The 22,131-nt window shown below is 43.6% G+C and overlaps 1 long non-coding RNA gene across 4 annotated transcripts in view; it reads right to left on the bottom strand.

The window, feature by feature from the left end:
• Positions 1-21,071, bottom strand: part of LOC131424114 (uncharacterized) — a 32,800-nt gene extending 11,729 nt beyond the window's left edge. Inside the window, exons 1-2 of one of the 4 annotated variants that reach the window (XR_009226622.1) lie at positions 20,848-21,071; positions 1,098-1,169 (exon numbers count right to left, since the gene is read on the bottom strand). This is a non-coding gene — a long non-coding RNA (uncharacterized LOC131424114). The remainder of the gene's footprint in view (positions 1-1,097; positions 1,170-20,847) is intronic. The other 3 variants (XR_009226620.1, XR_009226621.1, XR_009226623.1) reach the window with 3 other exon arrangements.
• Positions 21,072-22,131: the final 1,060 nt, after the last annotated feature.

Genomic DNA, 22,131 nt, shown 5'->3' with positions numbered 1-22,131 from the left:
ATTAATAATTACATCTATAATTAATTATTCACTGTAATTACTTATTTGATGAATAATGGGATATTTACATAGTTTCAAAGTACCTCCCCACAAAATACTTAACAATAACACAGGGAAAATGACTTCATGGGGAGAAGCCTGGCAGACTCTACCTTAATTGAGTGTTGGAAATGACATCACAGGTGGAGCAGAGGGACATCATGAGTACCTGGTAGGAAGCCCTAAAGCATCACTTCTATGCTGGTCCTTCCAGAGAGAAGAAACCTGCATCCAAGCGTGAGGAAGCATCCGAAAACTCAGATGGAGGGGCATTCTGTAAACAACTGAGTCTGCAGTGCTCAAGTGTTAAAATTATGCAAGTCAATAAAAGATGGGGGAACTCTCCTAGATTGAAGGGGACTAAAGAGATGTGACAACTAAATGCAATAGTTACTGTTCGGGGGGGGGGGGGGCGGGGATTGTGGCTCAGTGGTAGAGCGCTCGCCTAGCACGTGCAAGGTGCTGGGTTTGATCCTCAGCCCCACATAAAAATAAATAAATAAAGATATCAGGCTGGGGTGTGGTTCAATGATTGAGCACTTATCTTGCATGTATGAGATACTGGGTTCAATCCTCAGCACCACATAAAAAATAAAGACATTGTGTCCATCTACAACTAAAATAAAATATTTAAAATAAAATAAAGGTATTGTGTCCAGCTACAACTAAAAAAACATATTAAAAAAAATACTGGGGCTGGGGTTGTAGCTCAGTGGTAGAGTGCTTGCCTAGCATGCGTGAGGCACTGGGTTCAATCCCCGGCACCACATAAAAATTAAATAAAAGTATTGTGTCCACCTATAACTAAAAAATATTTTTTTAAAAATACTTACTAGGGGGGAGAGGAAGGGCAGCAGAATAGAATAGACATTATGATTGCTGTATGTATATAGATGACTCTATGACCAGTGTGATTCTGCAATCTGTACAATCAGAAAAATGAGAATTTATACCCCAATTGATTCAAATATATGAATTGCCAAGATCATTGTAATGTCATGTGTAGCTAATAAAACACACACAAAAAATAATAATAAAATAAAATAAAAAATACTTACTGGGCTTGGGTTGTGGCTCAGTGATAAAGTGCTTGCCTCACAGGCGTGAGGCCCTGAGTTCAATCCTCAGCACTACATAAAATAAATAAATAAAAATAAAGATATTGGGTCCATCTACAACTAAAAAAAGAAATACTGTTCTGGATCCTTCTGTTAATATTAAAGAAATGTCAAAGTTGCCAAATTGAAAATGGAGTCAATTATGTCAACCCTAACAACAACAAAGTAAATAAAGTCTGGCAGTTATAAAGGAAGGGTTATTATGCAAAAGTACCTGATAGCAACTGTCACAAAAGACCCTGCCAAAGTTACAAGATTAAACCTTATACAAAAAGCACTTTTGCAAGGACATCTATCCAGCAACTGTCTGTTCATCCTCAGGCTGAGGCCACCCTTGTTATTAATCACTGTGGCTGAAGGTTGTTGTTTCCAAACACCTGATGTAATCCTTCTTATTTTTGTCTTTAAAATTTTTTCCCAGTCTCAGCTCCTTTGAATTTCACTTTACTATGCTATGCATAGACTCATTGCATTGCTCTGCTAATTCCAAATAAACAACATTTTTTGGAGACTCAGATTTTCATTTAAAAGGACATTATAAAGAAATTTAAAAAAACACTTAATGAGCTATGAGGATAGGATGGTAGTGACAGATCAACATCAACTTCCAGATTTTGATACCTGTATCACAGTTATGGAGGAGGATGTTCTTGTTTGTTGAAAATACATACCAAAATATTGGAAGGTGATGGGGCACTGAGTCAGCAATGTTTTCCCCAAATGGTTCTGGGAAAAAATTTTATACTGTACTCGTAACTTTCCTGAAAATTTTTGAGGTTGTTTCTAAATCAATAATTCAATCTCTCATAGAATTCCTATTCTCAAGCCAGGTATGGTAGTATCTGCCTGTGATGCCAGCTACTCAGGAGGCTGAACCAGGAGGATTGCAAATTCAAGGCCAACCTTAGCAACTTTTAGGCCAGACTATGTCTCAAAATAAAATTAAAAGGGCTGGGATGTAGCTCAGTGGCTGAGCACTTGCCTAGCATGTGTAAGGCCCTGGGTTTAATCCCCATTACTAAAATAAAAAAGAACTCCAATTCTCAGAGACATTGGGGAACTCAAGAGATCTAAAAGACCAGTCCCTTGTTTTCAAGCATGAAAGGATTTTGTAATCCCCATTTTTTAGAAGAGATGGTTGAGGCAGAGCAGGTTTAAGAGGGGTCTTAGGTTATACTTTCAATAAATGGACCAAAGGTGGATATAGCAGACAGATACAAAGCCACCCAGGAGTCCCAGTCAGCCTTCCTCCATAAGCCTGTCTTGGTTATTGGAGGCCTTTCCTGATTAGATAATTTCCACTTTCAAAGATCAATGTCATCCCAAGCAGGAAAGAGAAAAAGCATAGAATTCTAGGTGTGGACTTGCTGGTCAGAGCCACACTCGGAATGGCTGGGCTCTAACACCTCTTTTCAAAGTCCTCCTTAGCTCAGAAGACTCCTCAGTGGCCCACTCAAGAACCTGGCAGCCTGTGGAGGAGGTGGGAAGAAATTCGTCAGGAAAAGCTTCCTCCAGGGATACACAGAGATCACTTAGGAACGACAAGGGACAAAGACTCTCCTTTTAGGGGAGAAGACTTTGGCTCAAAGATGCTAAGATGAAGAAATAGAAGGTAAAGGCATCAGTTTTGTGGAAAACAGTAGAAACACAGGTGAACAGAGGTCAGTCAACAGAGGTCAGCCTGCTCTGCCCTTGAAGACCATCAGACATTGGTGCCCAGAAAGGTCGGGCCCCAAGAGACCAGCTTGTCCTCACTAAGCACAACCCAGAGGAAGCTGGGCTCCAGAATGCCAAGCTCATCATTGAAAATGAGAAATAATGAAAGTTGCCAAGGTCCCACGGCTGGTCTGTGACACAAAGAATGGGCTGGCTGGTTCTAGTGCTGCACCTGCCTATCACTAGGGAGCCAGAAGTGGTACCAGCCTGGAAGTTCCTTGGTCAAGACCAGCAGGGGGTTTCTCTCTAAGTTAAACTACAGGAGACCCCAAGTCAAAAGGGTGATCATTTTTAGAAAACACAATCTGCCATGGACTTGAATAAAAGAGGTTCCCCAGTCTCCTGAGGTGACAGATCACAAGACAGAGCCTCTGGAGCATTGTGGTTTCTGTTTTTACATGTGGAGAAACTGGTTCATAACCACTACTCAATTTTGTACCACGGAGTCTCAACCATAATACAGGGATTTTCCTCTCCTACCAGGTGTTTTGTTTTGTTTTGTTTTTAATAAATAAATCTATATAGATAGATAGATAGATAGATTTTATTTTTAAGTTGTTGATGGACATTTATTTTATTTATTGACTTATATGTGGTGCTGAGGATCAAACCCAGTGCCTCACACTTGCAATGTACTACCACTGAGCTACAGCCCCAGCACCTCCTCCTACCAGATGTTTTAACCAATAGAACATCAGTTTGAATGAAACAATCCGAGCTTGCCCCATTTTTCTAGAAAACTGACCAGAGAATCCTGACTGCAAGTGGTCACCTGCTTGCAGGGAAAGATGCTATCCAGAATGGCCTTCTCTTCTGTTTTCCAACCAATTCTCCTCAAAATATACTCCCTGTGATCCGGGGCAGGTGAGTTCTGGGATATATGGAGCTCCTACAGCACTGTGTTTCACACACACACTGAATTCCAACCCTACCCAAAGGGAGGGTATTTGGGGAGTCTAAGCTTTGGGATGCAGTACTGGGTTATCAGCTTGCTTACAGTGACAGAGATAAAAATCACATTGGCTTTAAAAAGAGAGAAATCTGAATCCCTGTCATATAAAAGTTCAAACAGGTGAGCAGAGGCTTCTATCTTGTGGCCCCACAAGGTTGCTCTGATTCCTGTCATATTTCCATTCCAACCAAGAGGAAGGGAGCATAGAAAAAGGCAAGGACATACTACTTCCTTTCAAAGACACACATACCTGGTTTTCATTCACATCCCATTAATCAGAATTAGTCATGTGTCCACAGCTGGCTGAGGTGAGACTAAGAACTTTGCAATTCTAGTACTACGGAAAAGAGAGGGAGTACAAATTGGGGCATCAAATAGCAAATTCTGCCACAGGGGTAGTACATTTTAGCTGCTTAGAATTAACAAGAAGTTCTCTCTCTTTTTTTTTTTTTTCCATGCCTAGAACATTTAGGTCTGAGCTGGAGCCAGTTTTTTTGGCTAAGAAGTGCATACTGGACCTGAGCCAGACTAGACTAGTGTTGGTCTCCTCTGTCTCTCAGGGGTCTCTTCTAACATTCCACACTTGCTTGTGCATTGTCTGGTGTGCATCCTCTCTGTTCAGCACCCTGTAACCCCTGCCTCTGCTCTGCTATTAATGAGTAAAACTCCTGGGCACTTCCCTCTGCACACTGAGAGTTCACCTCCTCAGTACTTTCTAGAAAGGGTTGAGAGAGTCGGCAGGGGAGCGGTCCCCAGGAAAACCAAGCGTCCCTTGGCCTATGGTGACTTTTTTTTTTTAGCATTTATTTTTTAGTTATAGGTGGGCACAATATCTTTATTTTATTATTATTTTATTTTTATATGGTGCTGAGGATTGAACCCAGTGCCTCACGCGTGCCAGGCGAGTGCTCTACCACTGAGCCCCAGCCCCAGCCCCCTATAGTGACTTTTCAAGGTGGCATTGTCCATTGATGTGGAGGCAGGGGCAGTCCAGGATGCAGGCAGGATGCCAAGCTCATCTCACCTCTGAGAGTCTGGCCCCAGGCCAGCCCTGATCCTCTGACATGACTGAGCCAACACTGGTGGCACATAAGAAAGGCAAAATCCCCTTGCCCACTGGTGGACCCTGGATCAGTGTCCCAGAAGCAACAGGGACATTGTCCTCAGAGGCCAGGCTGGGGATCCAGACTGCCTGTGTGACTGGCAGCTGCATCCTGGGGTCTTTTTGGTTAATAGCACCAGTTGAGAACATCTCCATGAACAGAAGGAGGGGCTGCTGAGCCTGGACACTGGGCATGCGGCAGTCCCAGCAGACCTGAGGGTGGAGATGCAGGGCCAATAGTTCTGGGGCCTGGGAGGGGCTACAGACCTAAGTGTTAAATACTTGGGATCTGGAGTCAGAATTTCTAGATTCCAGTCCTGTTGCTAATGCTTATTATCTTGTGACAACTAGGGAGTTACCTGGTGTCCCTGTGTCTTGGTTTCCCATCTATAAAATAGAGATAATTGAACCTACACAATGGGATGAGTGACAAATAAATGGTATATAGCAAGCCCTGGATAGACATTAGCCATAATCTCTCAGAGCCTCACATATATGAACCAGGAGACTGTTTATATCACATAGGGTGGACATGAAGGGTGGCAAGGCCTGGCATGTATAGATGGCGTGGAAGATGCCCACTCTAAATATAGTTTCCTTCTCCCCCCCCCCTTATTTTGATTTTGCTTTATTGTTTGCTTATGTGTCTCCTCTGCTCTCTTGGGTCTTGGCTTTACTATCTCCAGCAGGGAGTTGAATGTTGGCCCCTCTGCCCAGCAGAGGGTTGCACTGGCCTTTCCCCCAGAGGAGGGTGTATGAATGGCCTTGTTTTAGGTTTCTTGCCCAAGATGCTACGTTCTGGTAGGTTGGCACACACCATGACTGACAGAGCACAACAGGCCCAAAGGACCCAGGAAAGGACCATGGTACATGGTAAAATCAAAGGTAGCCAGTGGCCCAGGAAACTCTTCTAGCATCACCAGGACATCATCTTCTCAGTCGCCCTGAAGAGAGCTGACCCTCAGGTGTCCAAATTCCACTGGATAGAACATGCTGTGTGGCATACTGGTACACCAGAGATGGAAAGAGGAAGAAGAGGAATCCCAAAGGATAATGCACAAGCCACCCATATGGACCTGATTAGGTCCTTGTCTAACTTCCAGGTATGGGGCCCCATGATGAATGCGATGGACGAGTGTCCGGCACAAAATACAAATGCATTTTGTGTATTTATGTATTCACATATCTCACCAGAAATGAAGTTCATCTCATTTTTCCAATATATACTAACTCTAATACTTGAAATATTAGAAGTGATATAGCCATGTGAGAGCAAATATGAGTTCTAGAGAATAGAATGGATTCTGTCAAAATCTGTCCGGGGCTTTGACTTTGAAATGGACCTTTGACAGGATGGACCTTTCTTTTATTCCATACAAGACATATGTTTGTAGCAGGGGAAAGTGTAGAATGAGGACTAGAGCCAGGGCCAACACAGGGCCAGGTCACAACTATAACTTCCCGTTTGCACTGAGCTCCTCTGCTTGACCTGTCTGCTGAGGCTCTCTCTGGGTTCTCGGGCATTCTTTTTCTTGCATAGCCTCTCTCTGTGGTCCCTGGAAGGTTTATTTTTCCTTGTAGTCTGCACTCTCCCCTAATGTTGCTTTAACATTTTTTCCTCTGGGATTTTACAGGTTTTTCACATGGGGTTCAACCCAGTTTGCAACTGTTTAAAACTGTGACACCTTTAAAACAAATCAATGCTCAGAAACGCAGAACATACCTGTGCATGCCCTTGGCAACATGGGTTAACACTAACAGAAATTCTAACCTTAGTTTCAAAAATATTACATAACATTCAGAAAAGCATAAGCTTTAAATACCAGTAATCACTACCAACCTGTCATTTGTCAGTCAAGATTATAAATTACGTAGAGACTAGGGGTGTAGCTAGCTCAGTGGTAAAGTGCTTGCATGGCTGGTGAGAGGCCTAGGGTTCCATCCCCAGTGTGGACAAGAAAAACAAAATTAAAAATAAATAAATAAAATAACAATAAAATGACCTCAGTGGTGGTTGCGATCCAAGGATACTTCTACTGTCATTGACTAGAGTGATCGTGTGGGAATCTATGTTCCCACAGCCTTGAGCAAAGAGATTTAACCGCCATTTATAGGAAGAAGACTGTTTTGTTATTAAGATTCATGCAATTTCTCTTTCTTCTTTATGACATGGTTATGCTTGTTTTAATAGATAATGGGTTTTATCATCATCTTAAAAAATTGATGTTCCAGAGAGGTACACTATATTACTCTATAGTTTTGCTTACCCCCAGCCCATCACCATGTAACCTCATGGATTTATGATCCCAGCTTCAGAAGCCCAAGATTAAGGCCAGATCAAGATTTTTATTTTTATTTTTTTAAAATATTTATTTATTTATTTTTTAGTTTTTGGCGGACACAACATCTTTGTTTGTATGTGGTACTGAGGATCGAACCAGGGCCGCACGCATGCCAGGCGAGTGCGCTACCGCTACCGCTTGAGCCACATCCCCAGCCCCAGATCAAGATTTTTAAAAAGATAGAGAGGAAGCGGGATGGCAGAACACTGAAGCACTACTACCATTTACACTACAGTTTAAACACACCCTTTTCCTAAGGCAAAGACGGGAGAGGAGAAAGAGAGGACCAGATGAGCAGGGGGAATGAATGTGGCAGGGAGGCTGGGGTTGGCACTCAACCTTCACCTCTGAGAGTCTGGCCCCAGGCCAGCCCTGATCCTCTGATATCACTGAGCAAGCATTTGTAGCAATTGTTAAAAAAAAAAAACAAAAAACCCACTGGCCCCAGAACATTCCATTCTCAGGCCAGGAAAGGGCTGCATTCTTTAGTGAAGCCTCAGGGAGATGAGAGACCCACTGGCTGGGACCAGGCTGGGAGTTCAAGCCACTGTAATTACCAGCTCCAGTGGCTTCCTCTGGAAGCTCTTTCATCTCCCACCTGTGGGTCTCTAGGTATCTCTGCTCTTCATTAAGCCTCCTCGCTTAGGGCTGCCTGGGCTCCGAACTTGAGGCGGCCCTGGGATGAGATGGCCAGACCCACCCAAGGTGACTTACAGGTCAGACCAAGAATGGCATCTTGGCTCTTGTCCTTGTGAATTTGAAGCCCCAACCCACACTTAATTCCCAGAGCACAAAGAAGGGGATGCTCAAAGGCTCTCCTCTTTCTATACTGACTTCCTGTGGCCTGCACTGGCACCTCTGGCTGTAGTCTATATGCTCAGTTTGGGTGTCTCAGGGAAAGGGATCCAATGTGCCCTGGATCACAGCAGTCTGAGAGCAGCCTGTCCAGTTAGTTGCCAATGCCCCAGGAACCATCAGCTTAGAATGTCTGGGGCCCACTGGGAGCTAGCAGGGTCTCATCAACGCCCTGTGGCCTCCGCTTGCTAAAGGAGTAAACAGGTGTCTGCTTAGTCAGACCATGTTTATCATTCGGGGCAAATGAAGTTCCCCTTGCAAAGCTAAGTCCCCATGACTCAGTTAGACAGGGACCCTTGGTACCCTGACATCTAGAGGGAGCTCAATCAAGACTGGCAGCCAAGGAACAAACAGGTGCCGAGTGTTTATACTGGTTATGTTAGGTAGCAGTGAATGAGCAGTGAAATGCATGGCAAGGTCACAGTGTTCTTTAAATTACTTTATGGTCCTCTTTAAACTACTTCCAAAGTAGACAAGAAAACAAAGGGTGGTAGTTAATTCATTTAAAAAAAAAAAGGAAGCAAAGGTCCTAAAGGGAAAATATATCAAAAGATAAGAATTAATGGGATTTATTCTTGACAGGATCCATTGACGTTGATGTGAAGCTAGGCCAGAAGTGCCTCCATTTGTCTGGGAAGGAAGATTCCCTAGTAGCACAGGCCCACTAAGGTAACTTCTGACCAGTTATTGACCCCAGGACCCACATTAACATGGGATTGATTGACTTATAGATGAAGTCACCTAAATAGGATAGCCACCATGACAGTTCCAGAGAGGACCAACTAGGGTCAAAAACTCCACCGCCTGACATGAAGGAGGAGTTGAACACCTGATTGGCAAAGGGTACAGAAGGTAGTCCCCAGTTGTCCTGGTAATAAACGCGGAGACAGCGTCATCTCCTTTGTCATTCTCTCAGAGAATGACACTCTCTCTCTTAAGAGTGCTACCTGCTTGATCCTCACTTGCTTTTACTTGACTTTCACTTATAATCAAGTTCTCTCGCATGACTTTTGGTATCTGACTCTAACTTTTCTTTTGTCGGAACACAAGAACTGAGGTTTGGAGTTTCAGCTTCTGGCTTTTCTGTGAGTTACGTTAATTGATTTTCTTTTTTCTTTTTTAAAGAAAGAGAGAGAATTTTTTAATATTTATTTTTTAGTTTTCGGAGGACACATCTTTATTTTATTTTTTATGTGGTGCTGAGGATCAAACCCAGCGCCCCACACATGCCAGGCGAGCACGCTACCGCTTGAGCCACATCCCCAGCCCTACGTTAATTCATTTTCAAGAAAAATTTGTGAAGTAGGTCCATTATTATCTCCACTGAAGGATGTGTTAGCTGAAGGGAAGAAGGTGTAGTCCTTTGTCCAAGGTCACAGAGACAGGGCACAGGCCATCTATCTGACTCTGCTGTGCCCACCTCCCATCTAGACCCAGCATATTGCCAGGTTGAACAAGATTCCCTGGGCCAAACAGTGTTATTTAGGCTGCATGGACACAACCAAGGTCAAATGGCTAGGTCAATGGCATCTTCCAATCTCCTGTCCTATATAAGAGCATGTAAGAGCTAATAGAAAGAGTTACACTCTCCACTGTTGAAATCAGAGATCCAAGTCAAGCAGCTAAGGAGGGAGGTAAAGTCCCAGGTGTTCTCAGAGATTTACATAGTCCTCAAGTACCTACTCAGACAAAGAACAGAAAGAGACTGTGCCCTATCAGGAGGAAGAAAGGCTGCCTTCTACAAAGACTTTAAGTTCTTACATGTTTTCATTTTTGAGCAAACCAACACCCTGGAATGAGGGCCTATTCACCCACTGACCACATTTTTTAAACCAACAGTCTCCACCCAGGAGTTGTGCCTTGGAACAGTGGGACTGAGTGTTTGAAATCAAGACTACAGCCAGGCAGGGTGGCATATGCCTGTAATGCCAGTGGCTCCAGAGGCTGAGGCAGGAGAATTTCAAATTCAAAGCCAGCCTTAGCAACTTAGTGAGGTCCTAAGCAAACTAGTGTCAAAAAAAAAAAAAAAAAAAAAAGGTGGAGGGGAGGGCTGGGGATGTGGCTCTTGTTAAGTGCCTTGGGTTCAATTCCTGATTACCACCCTCCCCTCCCCACCCACCAAAAAAAAAAAAAAGACAGCATAAAGCTGGATCCTGTGGTCACTGGACATGACATGTTCCCTTTTGGACTCTTCTCACGTCACTCACCCTTGGAAGGTGGGCAGGGAGACCCTGGGAGTAGCACTCCTACCAGTCCTGGTTCTTCTGTGCTGTGCCTCCACAGGGCCTCCATGGGGGTGGGGGGGGGGAGCTTCCTTGCAGGTGTGATTTGGATGGAGTATGGACTCCCAACCTAAAAAGCATTGTTTCCAGAGAGCTGGCTTGTGTTTTGTAAAAAGTTCTTTGTCTCTATTTCTTCTAGCTGTGACAGGATAGGTTTGGGGTAGGCAGCTGCCCCTTGACTCCCCTTTCTTTCCTGTTTTCTGAAGGGGGCAATGGTTTTATCAGGAAATATTGAACAAAGCTCACAATAGGGCTATATACTGAGAACAAACAGATTCATTGTTATACCTTGTTGATGTGACTTCTCTAAAGACCATGTTCTGATACCATTTCAGAGTGACCATGCTTAAGAGGACAATACTACACTGACAAGGCATGTCTCCATTTTTATTTTCCCTAATGTGGTATTTGTGGCTATGAAAGTGATTGCCCCAATTTTTTTTTTCTTTTTAAATTATTTTCTGGACAGGGTCTTGCTAAATTGCTCAGGCTGGTCTTGAAATTATGATCCTTCTGCATTAACCTCCCATTGTAGCTAGAATTATAGGTATGTTCCACTACACCTGCACCTGGTCAAAACTCATGGTTGTTTTTTTTTTTAATATTTACTTTTTGGTTGTAGGTGGACACAATATCTTTATTTTATTTTTATGTGGTTCTGAGGATCGAACCCAGTGCCTCATGCATATTAGGCGAGCACGCTACCTCTGAGCCACAACCCCAGCCCCAAAACTCATTGTTTTTTTGGAGGGTGGGCGGGGGAGGTTGGTACTAAGGATTGAACTCAGGGGCACTCAACCACTGAGCCATATCCCCAGCCCTGTTTTGTGTGGGAAGCCATTCTCGCACGTGATTGGACACCTCCCTGATTGGGTGTGAGGCATTCTGGCTAAACTGCGTTGGAACTAATCCCTACCCTCTCCAGGTGCGAGAGCCCATCCAGTGTGAGGGTGTGACTGACCCTTGACCCTGAGACCAATCACTGACCCTGACCTTGGAATGCTGTCCCCCTCGACCTTCATTGGATGGAATTTTCCTCTGAACTTCTTGTTCCCCAATAAAAGGCCACTCCCTGGTGTGCTCTCTCTCTCTCTCTCCTGCTAGTCCTGAGTAAGCCTCGCTGCCCCACCGGGTGGCTTGAGGCAGGAGCCAGAGGGAGGGCCGTCTCAGACCTGGTGAAAGAAAAGGGTAAATTGAGTTTTGTGTGTTTATTTTGATCTCACTAGTTAACTTCTATGCTACGAACCTCTAGTATGAAGCTAGCGTGCTGGGGGCTAGGGATGTGGCTCAAGCGATGCGGCCCAGGTTCGATCTTCAGCACCACATACAAACAAAGATGTTGTGACCGCCAAAAACTAAAATGTAAATAAAATATTAAAAAAAAAAGAAGAAGCTAGCGTGCTGGTCGCGCGGTGGAGTTTTGTATTTTATTTAGAGATAGGGTCTCACTGAGTTGCTTAGCACCTCGCTTTTGCTGAGGCTGGCTTTGAACTTGGGATCCTCCTGTCTCAGCCTCCCAAGCCGCTGGGATTACAGGTGTGTACCACCACACCTGCCTTCATTTTTTTTTTTTTAATAACAATTTTTTTCTTGGCATTTGTTTTGATAAAAATATTTTTTAAAAAACATAATTTTCAGCTGAGCAGGGTGGTGCATGCCTGTAATCCCAGAGGCTCAGGAGGCTGAGATAGGAGAATCATGAGCTCAAAACCAGTCTCAGCAATGGAGAGGCACTTAGCAACTCAGTGAGACCCTGTCTCTAAATAAAATACAAAATAGGACTGGGGATGTGGTTCAGTGGTTGAGTGCCCCTGAATTCAGTCCCCAGTACCAAAAAAAAAAAATTAAATAAAAATATAATTTTCAAAAAATAAAACAATCATTTTCTAAAAAAAAAAAAAGAATAAAAAAAAGTCTTTTTGGCCTGAATCAGTACAGAACATTCAGAGGTATGTTGAAGTGAGTCCAAGTGAGCAGGAGGCAGAGGACAAGGCCCCCTGCAGTGGGGACAGGCCCTTAACTGGACTCAGGCTCCACTCCCACACACAGCCCTTGGGATCTGCCTCCCAGTGGTGGACCTTGACCAGGGTGGCCAGCTTCTCTCATTTGATCCAGCCTACTCTGGGACTGACCTTGCCCACCAAAACTTTGTCCCCAGTTACCCCATTTGCAAATGCAAACAGAAAGAGCCACTTATCTGCATTACCCAATCAGGGTAAACAGCCTTTGCCTGCTCCCTGCCCTCACCCCTAAGGTCAAGTTCCTGAGCCAAAGATATGCACAGAGAAAATTTTTTCTGTGCCTATTTCCTCCTGGCAAGACTTCTGCATTTAGGAGGCTGCAGTTCAGTGGTTTCCTAATCACTATTGCAGAAACTTTAGAAGAATCTTTAAGCAGTTTAGAGTTATGAGGTCTATTCCCAAGCTTGGCCAAACTGTCTGCCCAAACTCTGCCAAGCTCTCTGACATTTTTAGAGGAAGAAATCCCACGGACTGCCATCATCCATACATTCCAGTGACACAACTTTTTCAAATGGGAAGTCTCCCAAGGTCTCAGCTAAATCCTTCAGGTTTCGGGGTGGGCCTGCTCCCCTCCACTCTTGCCTTTTATGTAAACAGAGACTTGCTCTTGAAGGACACACCTACTACTCACACCACAAAAGTCAGAAGTCATTGTTTTTCTAATTCTGGGCCTCTTACCAATTGTGTGACCTTCAAAAAAAAATCTCTTGGTTTCCCCATTGGTAAAATAAGGGGGATGATCTAGAGGGTCTCTTGGGCCTTGTTATAGAATAAATTGTGTCCTCCCCAAATTCAGGTGGAAGCCTTAATCTCCAATGTGATTATACTGGAGATGGGACTATAAAGAAGGTAATTAAGGTTAAATGAGGTCATAGGCTAGGGACTCAACTGAATAAAATTCATGTCCTTATAAGAAAAGGAAGAGACCCCAGAAGGCTCCTTCCAACTCTAAGCCCTGAAGAAAGACCATGTGCAGGTACAGCAAGAGGCCAGTGATCTGCAAACCAAAGAGGGAGGCCTTTCAGAGCCTAACCCTGCTGGCACCATAGTATTGAATTCACAGGCTTCATAAGTGTGAGAAAGTATCTGTGGTTTAAATCCTCAGCCTCTGGACCTTGGTTAGAGACATCCATGTAGACTAATCAGCTGCTCCTCGAGACCAGCTATCTTGTGCTGCAGAGCCTGGTTGGAGGGAAGGCTGTGCCAGGTGCCTGCTGGCCACTACCACCTTTGAGTCACAAAAATGGCTTGTGGCCATATGGGGAAACCAGCAAACCCCAGCCTCTCCAGAGAGTCTCAATGGGGACTTGGCTTCAGGTATCATCTCCAGGAACTAGTTTGTACTTCTGTGGGGTGTTTGCCATTGCTGACTGACTCCACACTCCACCCTAGCCTCTTGCTTCACAGAGAAGTCACCAGGGCGGAGTGGGTGGTCTTATACTGCTGAGCTCAACAGATCTTCCTGCCTCAACCTCCTGAGTAGCTGAAACACAGGGACATGCCAGCATACCCAGCTTTATTTTTCTGTTATTACAGAATACTGATGCTGGAGGCCCGGAAGACTATGAGTGTGGTGCTGGCTGGAGACTTGTGCTGCTTCAACACATGGAAGAAAGCATAAGGGAAACAGAGTATGTGGCAGCCTTGTTTTATGAAAACCTGCTCTCAAGCTAATTAACCTAGTCATGCAGAGGAAAAACTCACTCATGTGAGAAAGGCATTAACCCCTTCATGAGGGCTTGGCCATGAGGACCCCAAACATCTCCCAACATGCTCCTGTGAAGGAATTAAGGTTCTAACACATGTGGGGGACACATTCCAATCACAGCAGATGGAGAGAGAGAGAGTACTTGTGTATGTGGAGTGTTTCTGCTGGGTGAGCAGTTGGGCCCAATGTCCAACAAACTGTACCTTCCTACAGGCCTTTCTGTCCCTGAATCCATTGCTCTTCTCCCTACACCCCTTTTCCTGGCCATCTATGCCAAGTACTGCTGCCCTGTCTCTGCTTTGGGTCCTCTTCCAAACCTTACTGGTTCCATTTTTTTTTTTTTTTTAATATAGTACTGGGGATTGAGCCCAGGGACATTTTATCACTGAGCCACATCTCCAGCCTTTTTTATTTTTTATTTTGAGATAGGGTCTCACTAAGTTGCTTAGTGCTTCGCTAAATTACTGAGGCTGGGCTTAAACTTGTGATCCTCCTGCCTTGGCCTCCCAAGTTCCTGGGATTACAGGTGTGTGCCACTGTGCTGGGTTTGCTGTTGCATCATTTGGCCCAATGCACTGCCCTGCAAGGCATTTAACTAAGTCTTAGTCCACCTCTCCCCAGTCACGGAATGAAGTAACGATTGATTCCTGAGTCCAGTCCTCTACACACAGCTGCTCTCCACTCCAACCCTCTCGCACAGGCACCTTCACCTCTCTCCCGTTTGTTTCCTAGGAACCTGGGCACATCTCCAGGGCAGGTTAAATGTCCTCTGCTCCTGGCTTCCCTGCTTTTCCTCCACCTGGCTCCTTCATTTGCCTGAAGCTGCACATTCCCTCCCACCCCAGCATATTTGTCGCAGGGTGGCCATCACATCTATATCAGAGCCCCTGGGGATGACACTGCTACTGTGTCTTCCCCAGACCCTTGACTCCTGTGAGTCTGGACCTGCCCAAACTCACCCTGAGTAGTCTTGAGCACTGTCCCCTTGCAGTTTACTCTCCTGGGTTTTCAAGTCCAATGAACTCAGCTCTAGAGCCTTCAGCGCTTTGGCAGCTGGGTGACCTTGGGCAACTTTCCAACTTTTTTAAGATTACTTTTTTCATCCCTGTATTTAGGAAGAAGCCCATGTGATGATCTGTGTGAAGCGCTTCCCATGGGGACTGGGGGTGTAAACATCCTGGATTCCAATTACTATCATTGCCTCTGATGGTGGCCATTGATCATCTTGGCTGACTATACCCTTCTCTTTTGGTGATAGTCCTCAGAGAGATGGGGACATGCCAGGACCTTGGGCTCCTGCTTGAGCTGTTTCTCCAAACTTCAGGTCAATTCTATGAGCTGCCAATACACTGACATAACCATAACCAGTTCTGTTGGTTGCAAGCAGGCACCCTGACTAGTATGCCTACTCTACTCTATTAGCCCCAAGCTCTGGACAGCTGTACCTGTACACACTGTGCCACTTTTCATGTCCAGCCTTTGCTCAAGTAGTTTCATTTAACCCAACTCTTCTTACCCAAACAACTCCCATTGCTCTTCAAAAGTTTCTGAAGTTCTCCTCCTTCAGGAAGCTTCTTGCCCTCCTCAAGTGTGCCAGGTGTCCTTGCTAGGTGCCTTTGTTCCTGTACCACTCTGCACCCGTAATATGAGGCTATTGATCCCACCAGGCTCTGGGATCCCTGGGGAAAAAGATTGGGCGCTCTCTCTCTCTCTCTTTTTTTAAACATTCATTTTTTTTTTAGTTGCAGTTGGACACAATACCTTTATTTTATTTTATTTATTTTTATGTGGTGCTAAGGATCAAACCCAGGGCCTTGAACATGCTAGACAAGCGCTCTGCCACTGAGCCACAACCCCAGCCCCAGGTTCTGTTATCCTTCTTCAGGAATATGCATTAACAAACACTAGTGGATGGTGAATGGATGGGGTGGGTGGATAAATGGATGAATAGGAATGTGGAGGAAAAGGTGGGCGGGTAGATGACAAATCACTGTGTTTCTGGTTGACCTTGCTCCAATCTCTTCTTGAATGATTTCCAGACTAATCTTCCTTTGTCAGGCTTGGATCACTTCATGACCCAAATACCTTCAGAGGTTGTGTGTTGCCTGCCAAATACAGTTCAAACTCCTCAGCCTGGAATCTGGCCTCTACCTACTTTTCCAGATCTTTTCTCCTACTATTCTCCAGCCAAATCATATCAGATGTGTTCTGTGGCCTGGCTACACATAGTGTGACCCTCAGACCTGCAGTACCAGCCTCACTAGGGAGCTTGCCAGAAACGCAGAATTTCAAACCCTACCCCAGCCTATCTCGGCCTCTTTTTTTGTCCCAGAGCTCATGTTGTTCCCTGAAGTGTATTTGAGAGTCATCCCTCTGCTATAAGTGACAAACGCCTGGTGAATAAAGTCCCTGTTAATTCATCTCTTGCTATGCTGTACCTTGCCAGATGCCTCACACATGCCCATGCTGTCCAAATGCATTCATCAAAGAAATGGGTTAATAGACAAAAGAACAAAGGCTTAATTTTTAACACAGGAAGAAGGTTTTCAGGATCTCCTTTGGTAGCAGCTGCATCAGGCACCCTGGGGCAAGAGTTTCACTGACTTGGTCCTGGCTTTCTTCCTATGAGGGGTGGAGAGCATCCCAGTTTGCCTGCCTGCTTGTCCCCAGTCAGAGTGATAGGGAATGAAATGCAACCTGTGATGGGCACAGGAGCCTGTATGGACATCCTTCTTATAGTTACAGTGGGGAAGGAGAGTAGATCTATCCCATCAGAGGATGCACAAAGCTGCACTAGAATCAGTATCCCTGAGTCCATCCTCTTTGGCAGTCAGTTCCAGTATTATAAGGACAAACTCGTCAACTTCCTACCCTTGCTGGGCCTGTCCTCCTCTCACCTCTTCTTAAGGAAGACTTCCTAAATTGCCTTCAGCAACCTCCCCTTTCTCAGGATCCCAGTCGTTGGTGGACATATGGTTTTGCATATTTTTATTTTTAAATTTTGTGAGACTTGTGGATTGGACCCAGGACCTCATGCATGCTAGGTAAGCACTCTATCACTGAGCCACATTTCCAGCCTTAATTTGTTTATATTGCAGGATAAAAATGGAATGCTTTTCTCCCAAGACCAGGAACAAGAAAAGATAGCTGCACATACCACTTCTATTAATTATTGTACTAGAGATTCTAGCCAGTGCAATTGAGTAAGAAAAAGAAATAGAAGGCAACCAGATTAGAAAGAAGTAAATCTGTCTGTATTTGTAGACAACTCAATCCTGTATGAAGAAAATTCTAAGAAATTCATAAAAAACTACTAGAAATAATCAAAGAGTCCAACAATGTGACAAGATACAAGATCAATGTAAAAATGTACTTCTATAAATTACCACTGAACAATCTGGAAATGAGATTAGGAAAGTAATTCCATTCATGGTAGCCATAAAAAATATAAATAATATTAAATGCTGGAGAGGATATGGAGAAAAAGGAATACTTTTACATTGTTTATGGGATTGTAAATTAGTACACCACTATAGAAATCAGTATGAGAATTTCTCAAAAGACTAGGAATGGAATTATTATATGACTCATTTATACCACACCTTTGCATTTATTCTAAAGAATTAAAGTCATCATACTATAGCAATACACACACCCATGTTTATAGCAGCACAATTCACAATCCCAAACTTTAGAACCAGCCCTAGGTGTCCATCAATGGATGAATGAATAAAAAAGTGTGATATATGTAAATGATATACATACATATATACAATGGAGTTTCAGTCAGCCATAAAGAATGAAACTATGTCATTTTCAGGAAAATGGATGGAACTTCAGAACTTATGTTAAGCAAAATAAGCCAAACTCAGAAAGTCAAGAGTCCTGTTTTCTTTTATATGTGAAAGCTAGAGAGGAAAAAGGAAAGGAGAGGGAGAGAGAGAGAGAGTGAGTGAGTGTGAGTGTGTGTGTGTGTGTGTGTGTGTGGAGGGGAGTCTCATGAACATCAAAGACTAGTAGAATAGAGGAAAGGGATTGGGCGAGGGAGAAAGGGAGAGAAAGGAGAAATACTGGGGAGTGATATTGACAAAATTATATTGTTACATGTGGCTTGAACAAATGTGTAACAACAAATTCCACCAGTATGTATAATTATACCAATAAAAAATGGGAAAAAACTAAAAATATGTATTTTAACAAAAAAAAATTCAAAGGGGGGAAAAGAAAATAATTCCATTCATAACAGCATCAAAAATAATAATACAGGGCTGGGGGTCGGTAGTAGAACACTTGCTTAGCATGTGAAAGTTCCTGGGTCTGATCCCCAGTACCTCAAAATAATAATAATGATCATCATAATAATGCCATTCCTATTACAATTCCAGCAAGATATCTTACAGACATGGACAGCTTAAAATTTACATGGAAAACCAAAAGAACGAGGTTAGCTAACACAATCTTGACACAGAGATCAATGGAAGAGACATGGATACAACAAAAGTATGTTCAACAAATTTTTTAAAAAATATTTTTAGATATTGATTAACCCTTATTTTATTCATTTATTTACATGTAGTGCTGAGAATTGAACCCATGCCTCACACATCCTAGGCACGCGTTCTACCACTGAGCCACAACCCCAGCCCCCTCAACTGACTTTTGACAAAGGTATGAAAGCAGTTCAAGGGAGGAAGGCAAGCTCTCAACAAATGGGCTGCACAATTGGATATTCACAGGCACCAAACAATCCTATATCTAAACCACACACCTGATACGAAAATTAACTTAAAATGGATCATGGACTTTAACATAGAATATCAAACAATAAAATTTTAGGAGAAAATAGCAAAAAATCTTTGGGACCTAGGGCTAGGCAAAGAGTTTCTTAGACATGATACCAATAGCATAATTCATGAAAAAGAATTTGCTTCCCTGCGCCTTCAGGCAGCCAGACAGTTGGCGAGTGAGGTTCAGATGTCTGGGGGGACAGCAGTGGGCTGTGGTTGGAGTCCTGCCTGATCCAGGTGTGCAACATGCACAGTCATAGTCAGCCTGGGCCTCTTGGGTTGTGTCTCCTAAGCCTCCTGCAGGAACAATGCAAAGCACCAACCAGCAAACAAACAGAAGTCAAATTGAAAGGAAAGGAAAACCCAGGTCAGCCAGAATAGAGAAGTATCAGCTTACAGTCAACCCCTTTCTCATGCAGTTTCTGTCCCTGTAGGAGACATTCTCTTCATTCCTCAAGCCCCAGGATCAAGAGTCCCAAAAAGTTGGGCAAGGCCTGGGCCACTAAAGTGGCATGGTTTTATAGTAATTTGTCATGTCTCTCTCAACCCCCCAACTGCAACACACACCTCCTTTTCCTTTCTCAGGGCACGTAATCTCTTTAACTCCCTGGCAAGATCTTTGTGTGCCCACCTGCAGACTCAGAAGTCTCTAGAAATCAGGTCTATCTGGCAATGATCATTTTCACTGGCAGCCTGTAAAAACATTAGGCATGATGCCAGGTTATGCAAACTACAGGAATAGAAGTGAGACACTTCAGCAAGCACTTCTTCTCAATGAATGATACCATTGGGAACTTTCCATATATGCTATCACATGCCAGAAACCCTTCCCTTCATCTTCCTACATCTATCTTCAAGGTCTATTACATCTACTTGGAGATTATATCTTCAATTTGTCTTCTGTCCACTGTCATTTGCCATGGTCCCTTGTCCAAAATCTTACTATAGGCTCTTCACTGGTCTCTCCAATTTCATTCTTACTTTACAGCCTCCTCTCCACTGGCAAGCCAAAGAAATCCCTTATAATCAAGTCAGATCTAAAATCAGATGCTATAATGATACAGCCACATCAGTATTTATAGCAGTGCAATTCACAACAGCCAAGTTACCGAACAGCCCGGATGCATGTCAACAGATGAATGGATAAAGAAAACGTGGCATATAAACACAATAGAACGGAGTTTTACTTAGCCATAATGAAAAATGAAATTATGGCATCTGCTGGTAAATGGATGGAACTGGAGAACATCGTGCTAAGTGAAACAAACCAGACTCAGAAAGTCATGAGTTGAATGTTTTCTCTCATATCCAGAAGCTAGAGCAAATATGGGGAAAAAAAGGGGATGGGTGGGTGGAGGGGGTGGCATGAGTGGAGTAGAAGATAGTGATTGAAGCAGAGGGAGGAGGGATACAAAAAGAGAAGAATGGTGGAAGGAAGTGGACCAAACTATCCTATGTACATACATGAAAATACTGCAGTGAATTTCACCTTTATATATATATGACTAATTATATAAATTAGTCATATATATATATATATATATATATATATATATATATATATATAAATGACATGACTAATTTAAAAAAAAATGTAAATAAATAGAAGGAAGACCAGTAGAGGAAAGGGAATAGCGGGAGGGAAAGGGGAAGTACTGGAGACTGAATTGGAACAAATATTACTCCATGTTTGTATGACTATGTTGTCAGTATGAACTCCAATATTATGTATAACTATAATGTAATAATTTTTAAAAATTAGGTCAAATAAATCCCACCATTTTTCAAAGAAAATCCAAATTTCTCTCTCTGGCTTACAAAGCCCTATCCAACATAGGCCTTGCCTCTCGGACCTCTTCTCCCACTCTTCCACCCCTCTGCATGGCTTTTCAGATGGCTTGTTCATTTCTATCTGATCTTTTTACCTGGAGTGTGCATCCTCATCCAAGGGCTGACTCCTTGCTGTTCAGGTCTGGGCTTTGCTCTCTCTTCAAGTGGAGGCTCCTATACAGACCCAATTAGACAATCACTGAGCTGTCTTTGTAGGCCCAATGACAGAACCCAGGAGCTCCGTGGTTAAAATAGCCCTTCAGAAGCACCCTGACTTGGGCCAAGGACAGCTAGGTCACTTGTGTGCATTGATCACTGTTTGTATGAAACCTTTCCAGGCAATCTCTGGCTGAGTTGGCAGCTGAGACCACCCCCGGGGGCTGGCAGCCAAAGGCCACAGGCCAAACACATTTCTAGCAGCTCCAGGAACAAGTCCTCAGCAAAAGTGGGCTGGGCAGTACAGGAGAGGATCCAGCAACCATCACTTACCTCTGCTTGAGAGTCTTCTTCCTCACTGCTCATATGTTGCTTCCTTCTAGAACATAAAACTCACAGAAGCTGGTCTTTTTGTCTTGCATCTCACTGTAACTTTAGCTTAGTGTGTAGTTAAGTATTGAGTGAATGCTTTTTTTTTTTTTGGTACTGGAAATTGAACTCAGGGGCACTTGATCACTGAGTCACATCCCCATCCCCAGCCCTATTTTGTATAATATTTAGAGATAGGGTCTGAGTTGCTTCGCACCCTGCTTTTTGCTGAGGCTGGCTTTGAACTCGCGATCCTCCTGCCTCAGCCTCCAGAGCTGCTGGGATTGCAGGCATGCAGCACCTCACCCAGGTGGAATGAATGCTTTGTATCCAATTCTCACAAACTCCAGTAACATTAGGAATTTATTCTCATGGTACAAATAAGTTAAAAGTCTTAGGTTAAAAACCTTACCCAGGAAGTGGTAGAACCAAAATTTAAATGCAGCTTTACCTAACTTCAGACCCAGCATCCCTGGGAAAGAGGGTAGTTAGGTGGTTGGTCCTGTGTTGAAGGTTGAATGTGTACATTCCAGAAGTGGCTTTGAACCAGATTACAAGTTACTAAGGATGTGAACCATTCTTCACAATTCCTCTAGGTCTTGATTTTTAATACACATGCCCTGGTAACATAGAAATTGGAGTTAACATGGGTTATTAAGAATTTCTGCATACCCTTAGGCTAGGTGCACAAGTGGGTGGTCGAAACTGATTAAGGAACAATTCTGCTTATTTCAAAACTGCTTCCTGTTTTGTTCTCTTCTCATTCTTTGCCAATTCCTTCTCAAGGAAGCTTGGCAAAAATACTGAGTCTCAAGATAACTCTAAAGTATTTTCCTGGTCCACTCTGTAGGCTA

This window comes from Marmota monax, unplaced genomic scaffold (genome assembly GCF_021218885.2).
Source record: "Marmota monax isolate L192 unplaced genomic scaffold, Marmota_monax_Labrador192_F-V1.1 WCK01_AAM20220418_F8-fsc00072, whole genome shotgun sequence".
Classification (NCBI taxonomy): Eukaryota; Metazoa; Chordata; class Mammalia; order Rodentia; family Sciuridae; genus Marmota; species Marmota monax.
Note: the sequence above shows the minus strand (reverse complement) of the source record. Positions and strands in the feature narration are given on the sequence as shown.